The sequence below is a fragment of the Triticum aestivum genome, chromosome 2D (assembly GCF_018294505.1).
Source record: "Triticum aestivum cultivar Chinese Spring chromosome 2D, IWGSC CS RefSeq v2.1, whole genome shotgun sequence".
In the NCBI taxonomy this organism is placed as follows: Eukaryota; Viridiplantae; Streptophyta; class Magnoliopsida; order Poales; family Poaceae; genus Triticum; species Triticum aestivum.
The window spans coordinates 293,892,746-293,903,026 of record NC_057799.1 but is presented as its reverse complement, the minus strand read 5'-3'; positions in this window follow the sequence as shown (position 1 = coordinate 293,903,026).

The window sequence follows — 10,281 nt, the reverse complement described above, 5'->3', positions numbered from 1 at the left end:
GTCCAATTCCACATTCGTACTCCGTGGGCGCCAAAACTATCTCTCCACCCGTCGCGAAACCCCGGCGTCCTCCGTCCGCCACCCCATCCCACCCATCAACCGCCACCCTCCTCCATCATGCCGGGGCCGATATCCCGACGTCATCGTCCACCATAACCTCAACCGCAATGCCATCCACGACTAGTAGTTGAAGCCGAGGCCGAGCTGTCCATACCCGAGCCAGTTCAACCACGCCATCCTGCGCCTCACCGCTGCCGCTCCAACTTCACCACCGCCCACCGCACCGGAGTTGTTCCTTCTACGCCATCCTTCGCCGCCTCGGATGTGCTACCCCTCCACCGACATACGGCCACGGCAACACAGACAACAATTTGGCCATGGGTTCATCCAAGGCTGCACCCTCCTCCAAAACATCGGTTCCCCCAGGAAAAATAAGAAAATCGCCGCGACATATGAAGGACACAACACTGGCAACCCGAAATGGTACTCCTCTTTCGTTGTTCGTGCAAATCTTACGTGTTTGCTTGCACGGTATTCATTCCACAGAAGACACTAGTTGACCGCTTCTTCTTGATACTAGATGTTCCTAGTAACTCGCGATGCACAAGGGTTCTCCTCATATACTATTTCACCTTAGCTAGAGGTACGTCATCCCCTGGATTTCAATTTCTGGTCAGTTGATTCCCAATTAACGGAAGCATTCCCCGGCGTAACAGGCGCTAGTCCGCCTATTACGCCGAGGAAGCAGCGCCTCGATGTTTATCTTAGGGGCGTGTGCGGCCTAGAGCTGCTGGCGCCTGATCTGGAGGTCGGCAGGGATTAAAGGGATGGCCTGCGGGCGCTGCCAAGCACGGCAGTGGTGTGAGGTCGAGGGGAGGGCGGGGCGGCAGAGGCAGGGATCTAGGCCGATGGTCGCTGGCGGTTAGAGAAAGATTGTCAATAGTGACTGGCGGGAGGTAGATGAAGCCCATCTACCCGTTCCTTATAGATCGGACAGTTCATAAAAAAATCGACCAACCTATTTATTGTTAGTCAACTATTATTTTGATAGGACCACGTGGTGTGCTGGAGGAGTACCTGCATTTCCCAGCCATCCCCGTGGTCAAAATCATACGGTGTAGAATCAAATATTGTTTGCTATGCAATGTTGTAGAGCTATCATATGTCTCATGTCATTTATTTTTCAGCCACCTGCTATCTACTACTTTTACAATGCACTAGTTCTGCACACACACCCATGCTCTCTCTATTGTGTTTTTATGCAAGGGTATTTCAGACTCTGCTGCCTTGACAGAAGCTGAAAATAAAAGAGAGAAGTCACTCCAGCATGGTACGCGGCTAGGCCAGACACGTTTCAGCCTTATAAAGGGTGCAGTGTCAGCAGATGTAGATGGTAAATGTAGCTTTGGAGTTGATGACCTCGGTCGCCATGAACCACCATCCCAGGTGCTTGCTTTAACTTTGCGGTGTCATATGTGGTTGCATGTTGCATATGGTGTCTAGCTTGTATTCGAAAGGCCGAAGTCGGTCTTTATTAAGATAAGGAAAGATATTTTTTACATGAACCACCATCCGGGAGCACCAGAAGATAAATAGCTAGTCAGGGCACTGGCCGAGCCAGTGACAAGCCCAGCACAGACAGGCATCACCTGGAAGCTAACTAAAAATCTACGATGGTGGCGAAGCAGCCCGCCTCCCACCAGGCTCTCAGGTCCTCGATGATCATGCTTACCACTCCAGCCGGACGTCTAGCTTGTGTTGCTTCAAATTTGGTTAAATTGCATCTGTTTAGCTTACACATTATACCTTTGAATATGACATGCCTTCCTGTTTTTGGTACATACTAGTACATTTGTCTATTAACCATGTTCTTACATCAAACTAATGTTCTTGTGTATCCCTCATCAATCACTTATGATGAGACAGTCACCCCAGTGGGTTACTTTGAGAAAAGATCCTATTTTGAAGAATGCAGTGTCATGATTCTCAAGAAACTGCAAAGGCTAGATGAAGATAGTGAACATAGCTCTGTAGTTGATGACCGCGTTTCCCCTACTCCAGCATCGTAGGTGCTTTATCTAACTTGGCAGCGTGATATGTGGTTGCATGTTGCATAAGGTGTCTAGACTGTAATTCTTGCAATCTGGTTAAATTGCATGTGCTATTCTGCTTTGTTTATACATTATACCTGTTAATGTGACATGCCTTCCTGTTTTTAGTACATAGTACATCTGTCTATTAAGCATGTCCTTACATAAAACTATCAATATGACGAGACACCTTTAATTATGAAGTGTGATATTAGTTGCATCTTTCATATGATTTATAGCATGCGCTGCTTCTAATTTGTTGAAACGCCATTTATGATGGGACGCTTTTAACTTGGCAGAGTCATATTGGTTGCATCTTTCATGTGGTGTCTAGCTTGCATTGCTTCTTATTTGTTGAAATGTCTTCTGCTTACTTTACATAAACAGTTGTGAATATGACATGTCGTCCTGTTTTTCGTACATATTCCATCCTGGTATCATGTGTTTGACTTACATCAAAGTAGTGATTGTCAGTACCATGCAAAAATGAGTTATAAAGAGTGAATTTTATTGCTTTTTCTTGTCGGTTTTACTTGACATTTCAAAATAAATAAAGCGGAAGGAAAGTAGCAAGGCAGCGGATATAGGTGCTCCTTCCAAATGGAGGGCCTCTACAGATTCTACTCCGCCACCCCCAAGAAGATTTGCAAGACAACACATGCATAGACAATCAACGTAGATGTGTTGATGATGAACACGTCTCCCCTAGTGCACCATCGGAGGTGCTCCCTCTAACTTGGCACTGTTATATGTGGTTGCATGTTATGCATGATGTCTAGCTTGTATTGCTTCTAATTTTGTTAAATTCCATCTTCTTACTTTGCACATTATACTCGTGAATAAGACACGTGTTCCTGTTTCTAGAACATACAATATATATCTATCACACCATGTTCTTACATCAAAGTACTACTGTTGTGTAACCGGCAACAATCACATATCATAAGACACGTTTGACTTGGGAGTGTGATATTTGTTGAAATGGCACTTATGATGAGACAATTTTAACTTGGTAGAGTGATATTCGTTGCATCTTTCATATGGTGTCTAGCTTTCATTACTTCTAATTTGTTGAAATGCCTTCTCCTTAATTTACACATCATAAGCTATGAATATGCAATGCTGTGAATATGCAATGGCACTAATGACGAGAGACCTTTAACTTGGTAGTGTGATGTTGTTTGCATCTTGCATATGATTTATTTCTTATACTGCTTCACATTTGTTTAAACGCCATTTATGACGAGACACTGTTAACTTGGCAGAGCGATATTTGTAGCATCTTTCATATGGTGTCTACCTTCCATTGCATTGCTTCTAATTTAGTGGAATGTCCTCTGCTTAGTTTACACATCATAGTTCTGGTTATCTCATGCCGTCCTATTTTTTGTACATATTACATCCTCCTATCATGTGGTTGTCTAACATCAAAGTTCAGTTCGTCTGTATCACGCATCAATTTGTTCTGAAGAACTAAATTGTTATTCATTTTTCTTGTTGGCTTGACTTAACATGGCACAGAGAAAGAGGAAGGAACACAGAATGACAGGGAAAAGGAAGCGGAAGAATCTTGCAGATTCTGCTGGTACTGATGGTGCAATAGAAGGTCAAAGTCTGGCGGAAAATTGTACAAACAGGGTATCCCATGCTACGCGAGCTGCAGAACAAGCCAAACAGAAACCAATAGCTGCCACCAAACAACAAAGACAGCCCTATTTGTTGCAACACCTTCCACAGTACCACCAGCTGCACGAGTTACTCGTTGGTCAACTCAGCTAGCAGCATGTTCCCAAGCTCCCTTGCCACCTGACACTACTTCCGAAGCACTCTTGACACAAGACGAGTTGGCAAGATCAGATGAAATTTGTGAGCTTCAACGACAAGAAGGTAGTTGATAGAGTCAAGTTACAGTTGCATGCTTCTTTATAGGTAGTCTCACAGTTTGATGTACACTAACAGTTCCTATGTTCATTGTTGGACTAGCACCTAGGCGCAAGAGGAAACAAACATCAGGGATAATGCTCAATAGGTTAACTAAATCTAGAGGAGGAAGAATGGAGATCCATTTTGAGGCAGGTTTAAAAAGGCCACGTGATGCTACAAAGTCAGCCAAGTTAGTATCAGAGGCAGCGGTTGCTGTTAGGTGTCATGTACGTATCCTCCCAACATGGATTCAGTACAAGAATGACAAAGATGAAACCCAGTTCAACACGTTCCTCGGCCATTTATCTGTAAGTATGGTTATGTATGGAAACTAGTAATATCGTTTGCTTTGTCCCATACTTTCTAGGTTGCTGATAATGAGACTCCCATAATTTTCAACAGATGAGGTTCAAGTTGTATAGCCAAGATGATGCAACCAGACAAGCTTGCACCCATGTTTTCAAGTCTGCTCTACGACAGTATAGGTACAACTTGAGGAAAACTCGCTTTGAAGGAAAGGCTAACAGTGAACTTGCCCAAACATCTCTAGGGGAAAATATATCGGATGAAGACTGGAGAGGCCTCGTTAAACACTGGTCAGATCCAAAGTATCAGGTACATTATATATATGTGATCTGATCAGATGTTGAAGTCCTATTTACGCAGGTGCCTCACAAATCTATCTTCTTGTAGGTGAACTGTTTAAAGAACAAGGTCAACCATATGAAAGTGAAATTCCAACAAGCGACATGCACACTCCGAGGCTCTTGTAATTAGCTGCCGTTTCACTCTTTCACCGTACCATATTATCAGATCTATATTGACTTGTTACAAATGCAGAGGAAAGCCCGCAAGGACCAAAAAGTACCTGAACCAAATGTTGTGAAAATCTTCAAGGATTGTCACACCAGCAAGACGAAGGGCATGACTACACCAGTCAAAGCTGCTGTTGTAAGTCCTTAATCCTCATGCCTTTTAATTACTACTTACTCTGACTTGTGCCTTGAACTGCATGGTTTGTAGCCAATGTCTATTACTCTTTTCAACTTTATACACAATTGTCTTAGCGTATCATTGCACCTTACAAGGTTTAAAAGAGAGGAGTGATGTCCCTTTGATCTTGATCTGTAATCTAGTTCCGTGCTGGACTTGCCCACACAACGTTACAATTGCATGTTTGTATGTTCTCAGTTGTTTTGTGATATGAATGATGTCATACTATGCTTACTGTATTATAAACTTTGTCTCTTTATCCTTAGCTGTCAATACAATGTGAAGAAATAGACAATACATTAGCCATGATACATGGTCATATGTTTGGAACCTGGTTTTATTATGTACTTTGAAGTAAAATACAACTAATATTTTACATGGGTTCACCAGAATAAGTTCTGTATATAGACCAAAGCTATTTTGTTTGGTTTTGCTGCCTCCTTAATATCTTATGTTCTGGTACTACTAATTTAAAAACTAAAATTTTCAGCAAGCTATGGAAAAAATGGTGGAACCGCCACCTTCTGAAGGTGGCGAGGCAACTATAACCGCAATGTCAGCTCTTGCTGCAGTGGGTCAGTACCTGTCCACTAACAGTGCCAAAAGCATGTTCCTGCGTAATACTGGGTTGGTTGTTAAGGCAATCTCGTCCAAAGTGCCTAATGATGAAGATATGCAAGCTCAAAACAATGTTATATCTGCGCTCCAGACAGAAGTCCATTCCCTAACAGATACCCTTTGTGAAACAAGGATAGACATTGTTTGATGTCGTCATGATATGCATGGTTTTGAAACCAGACTATCAGACATTTGGTATGTTGTTCAGGAGCCTAGGAGAAATGAAGGCGAATGTTATGGTGCTCCATCGGACAATACAGCATGAAAACGTAAAAGTCAGGTCAAATGAACCGAGCTTCTGAACTTCTGGTGGTGCATTTATCTGCCAGACTGTTAACTTTTATGCCAACCTTTTGTTTTGCAGTTGTAATTTGTTTTGTTGCGATAAAAAATTTGTTCTTAACGGGCAGCCACCGGCTGAAGAAAACAGCAAGCCATTTTTGTATAGTGTAGGGTGTTCCCTATATTTGCACTGGTGGCGATCTTTGATGCCCAGTGGATGTAATCTGTGCAATCGCCTTAATAGCCTAGCGTTAGTTTCGGGCTTATTTATTTCCTAGTCTTCTTTTTCCCTGGTTTGCTAGTGGCCGCAACAACCATGGGCCATATACGTACCGTGGAAACCTTGACCACTCTACACGCCGTATGATCCATGGACCTCCTATGGGCCGTCGATAAATGGGCCTCCTACGGGGCCGTAGAATCGGTGGGCCTCGGGCTGTCGGATAAATGGGTCTACATGGGCCGTAAACGGGCGTAATTGGTATCAGCCCAGCATGGTAACAGGTCATTAACAGGCCGGGGGACAGCAAAGGCTTAATTCTGTCACAGGCATAACGAGTCGTTAATGGGCCAGAATATAGGACGGGCTGGAAATGGCGCAACGGGTTAACAGGCCACAAACAGGCCGACTCTGGCCATAGTCCGAATTTGGCCCATTAGGGGAACAGGCCAGTAACGGGCTGGAAGTAATCGAGGGCCGGAAAGGAGCCCAAGAACGTATGGGCCATCAGTAGGCCGAAAGCTAACACGGGCTGGAAACAGCCCATGTGAATCATGGGCCGTTAATGGGTACAAAGGAATTTAATATTCATTATGGGCTAGAGTCACCGTGGGCCTGTAAAGGGCCTAAATATACGAAAGGCCTCATATGGGCCGAAAGACGTGATGGGCCATACATGGGCCTAAAGTTTAACGGGCTGGTGTTATATTCGACGGCCCACATGACGTTGTTGGGCCGATTTCGGGTAGGCCCTAACGGACCGTGAGTTACCAGGCCGTAAAATGGGCTATTTGCAAAGAGACCGTTAACAGGTTTTCCATGGGCCAGCCCGCGAACTTTTGACCAAGTCAAACGGGCCAGCCTTTCTAAGCTAAATCGGCCAGTGGTGGGCCGTCGCACGTGTCGACATATCATAGGCGCCTATCTGACCCACTGACGAGCTGACACGTGTTTCCTCCGGCCAATCATAATTTTACACGTGGGAAATTCCCATTGGTCCGGGCTATTAACGGGTTATCGGATCCAAAACTGGACCCGATAGCTTAACGACGACCCGTTACGGTGGATGCCACGTGTCGGTCACCCTTGATGAAAGCACTTCTGTGACGCGCGATTTATCGTCATGGAAGTGGACACTTCCATGATGATAATTTTGGTAATGTCATGGAACACTTCTACGACAACACAGGTATGACTATCTTGATTCTGTCATAAAATCGTCATGGATGTACATGCATGATAGAAAATGTGACCTACTGTGACAAACACGTATCATCACAGAAGTGTACTTTTTTTGTTGTGATATGTACCTACAAGCAACAAGTCAATATTAGAAGCTAACAAGTGTCCAGGCCTGGATCTATATGCACTACATTATGGAACGACGGGAGGAATACAAGCCTAGGGATGAAGCTAACCTCGGCGGAAAATGGTGTCCACTCCCGTTGTTGTCCTGCATAAGTAGAGATAAGGCATGATAAGTACATCAACCTTAACATCAAACAAATATAGCAAAGGAAAACAACATCATCTCCAAATGATAGCTTGAATGTGTTGGTTTTAGCATGCTATTAAAGCAGATATAAAATGGAAGGCAATGTTACCGATAGCAGGCTTAACAACCATCAAATATTGCAATTCAAACTGGTATTGTTGAAAATGAATAGAACGTAGGTAATGCTTAAACATCACACTAGATAAATGTGTAAAAATGAAATAAAGGGCAGGTGTTAACTACACCAGGAATAACTGGAACCAAATATAGCCGTTCAAACTGGTATTGATGTAGTCGAGCGGCACAGTTCTGACTTGCACATAATGAACAACACATCGTGAAGGAGTGAAATAAACAAGGCATAAATGACCAGTATAACAACCAAATATAGCCATTGAAAACTGGACAGAGTCTCACTACAACCAACCTAACAAGCAAATACAGATAAACAAGGCATATGCTTGAAAACTGGACAAATGCTCACTACAACCAACCTAACAAGCAGATACAGATAAAGAAGGCATCTGCTTGATAACTGGACAAATGGTAAAAAAAGCAACCTAACAACCAAATACAGATAAACAAGGCATCTGCTTGATAACTGGACAAATGCTCACTGCAACCAAACTAAGAACCAAATACTTATAAACAAGGCATCTGCTCGATAACTGGAAAAATGCTCACTCCAACCAACCTAACAACCAAATATAGATAAACAAGGCATCTACTCACTATAAACAACCAAATATAGCCATTCGTGAAACTGAAGTGGACAATTCATACTTAAACTCACATAGCCCTATTGAACAATACTTTTTTGCATAACTGGAATAATTAAACGTGGCACAGTTAAAGCACCGCACAGCAAATGCTACTACAACAAAGGGTACGGGTTGGCAAGCTAGAAAAGGTAAGATTGGCTGATAGAATGTTGGCTCACATTTCATGGACGGGATCCTTCCAGTTGGAAGAGCACAGATCCATGGTCCGCTCTCTGACATCACAGATGGGCTGTTTCACCTTGGAAGAACCTTCCTGGGTGCCCTCCTCGTGGTCGTGGTCGATGAGAGCTGACTTGGCAATTGAGGATCCCAAGCCGCAGCCGTAGAACGTGTCCTTCAGAAATGACAAAATGGGCTCGATGGCGTATAAAGCTCGGAAATCCTTGACCGCTTGGTGGAGGAGATTAGCGGTACGGCCGTCTAAGAGATCGACGACGGTTGAACCAAGGGGGTTGGGGATGGACCACTTAACATGTGACATGGCCCGCGTGAAGCCGTCGCTGTGGACGAGCTTGATGTCGTAGCCAGCTTTCTCGAGATACAGTAATATGCTAGCCCGCTGACATGAAGCGTTCGGCATGGCAACGTAGTCAACATCTTTGCCGGCTTCCACGGCGACGTGTTGCTCCAGGATCGACAGGTGGGGGCGAACGACGGCCACCTCGCCAACGCCCGCCGGAGAGGCCATGATAAACCTCTTCTTGGCCGAACGCTCGTCGGGCTCCCCGGGATACGTGGCCGAGCTTAGGCTGCGACATTCTGGAGCAGGGGATGTGGATCTGGCGGGGAGGGACACCGCAGGCCTCATCTAAAAACTCAGGGGTGTGGGGCGACGGTATGGGAATTGCTGGGTAACCTGAACTTTATTATCTAAGCTAGGAGGAATGGGGCGGGTGGGGGACTGTGGAGGGGGGTGTTTGAGGATATGCCACGGCTACTGCAATTTTACTATAAGGTCGGTGCTGGAGGAGTGTGCGCGACGGTTGAAGTACGACGGCTACTAAAATTTGGGTACAAGAATTGATGCGGGGCGGGAGTGCCCAAGATTGCGCACGGTACAATAACAATATGCGTGTATGATAATAAAGAAAAGTGGCGCGGAACCGCCGATTTTTGCAATGTCGTACCTAGCTAGGATGCTTGGCCCACCACCTCCCACTTCGTGTCAGCGGGGCGGATGCACGTAATGATCGATACTTTGGTCATCCATGGATGTCGCCATGACCTACCATAAGACGGCCCAATGAATCTATCGTTCGGTCAAACGACAACTGTTGTTGTCGATAAACCGCTTGGGCCAATAGATTGAACCATCATAAAAATCTCACGAGAGGGACTACAAAACCGGCACCTCTTGCATGCGGCCCAAAATGATGTACGTTGGGAAGAGGTGATATGTGTTTTCAATATAGAATAATGTATAATTTAGATGTGGTGCCTACCTCTCGATACAGACAACAACCATGAAGGCAAGGTAGTTAAGGACGAGATACACAGGGTATGATGTACGTAAAACCCAACAGTCCGAGCATGTGGGAGGGAATCCTGACAACACATGAGCTCGAGCTTTGGTTGAGCAACATGTGACGGTGACCGGCCCTAACACGAACTAGGAGGAATCCATTCATGCCCAACACATACCCCTCATTATCGGTCAAAGGGATGATATATATACACTCGGGGAGCACAAAGATATGCGTGTCATCAAAAAACCCGCACAAGGGAGACGTGGTCGATCAGAAGACCCCGTATACACTGCATGCGGCCCGAAAATATGTATGGTTACGGTGGTGTGTGATGTGTTTAAATCCCAAATGCACAACTTCGATGGGCCACCAACTACATTACAAACCGAATACCGTACCCGACTCCAAGCCT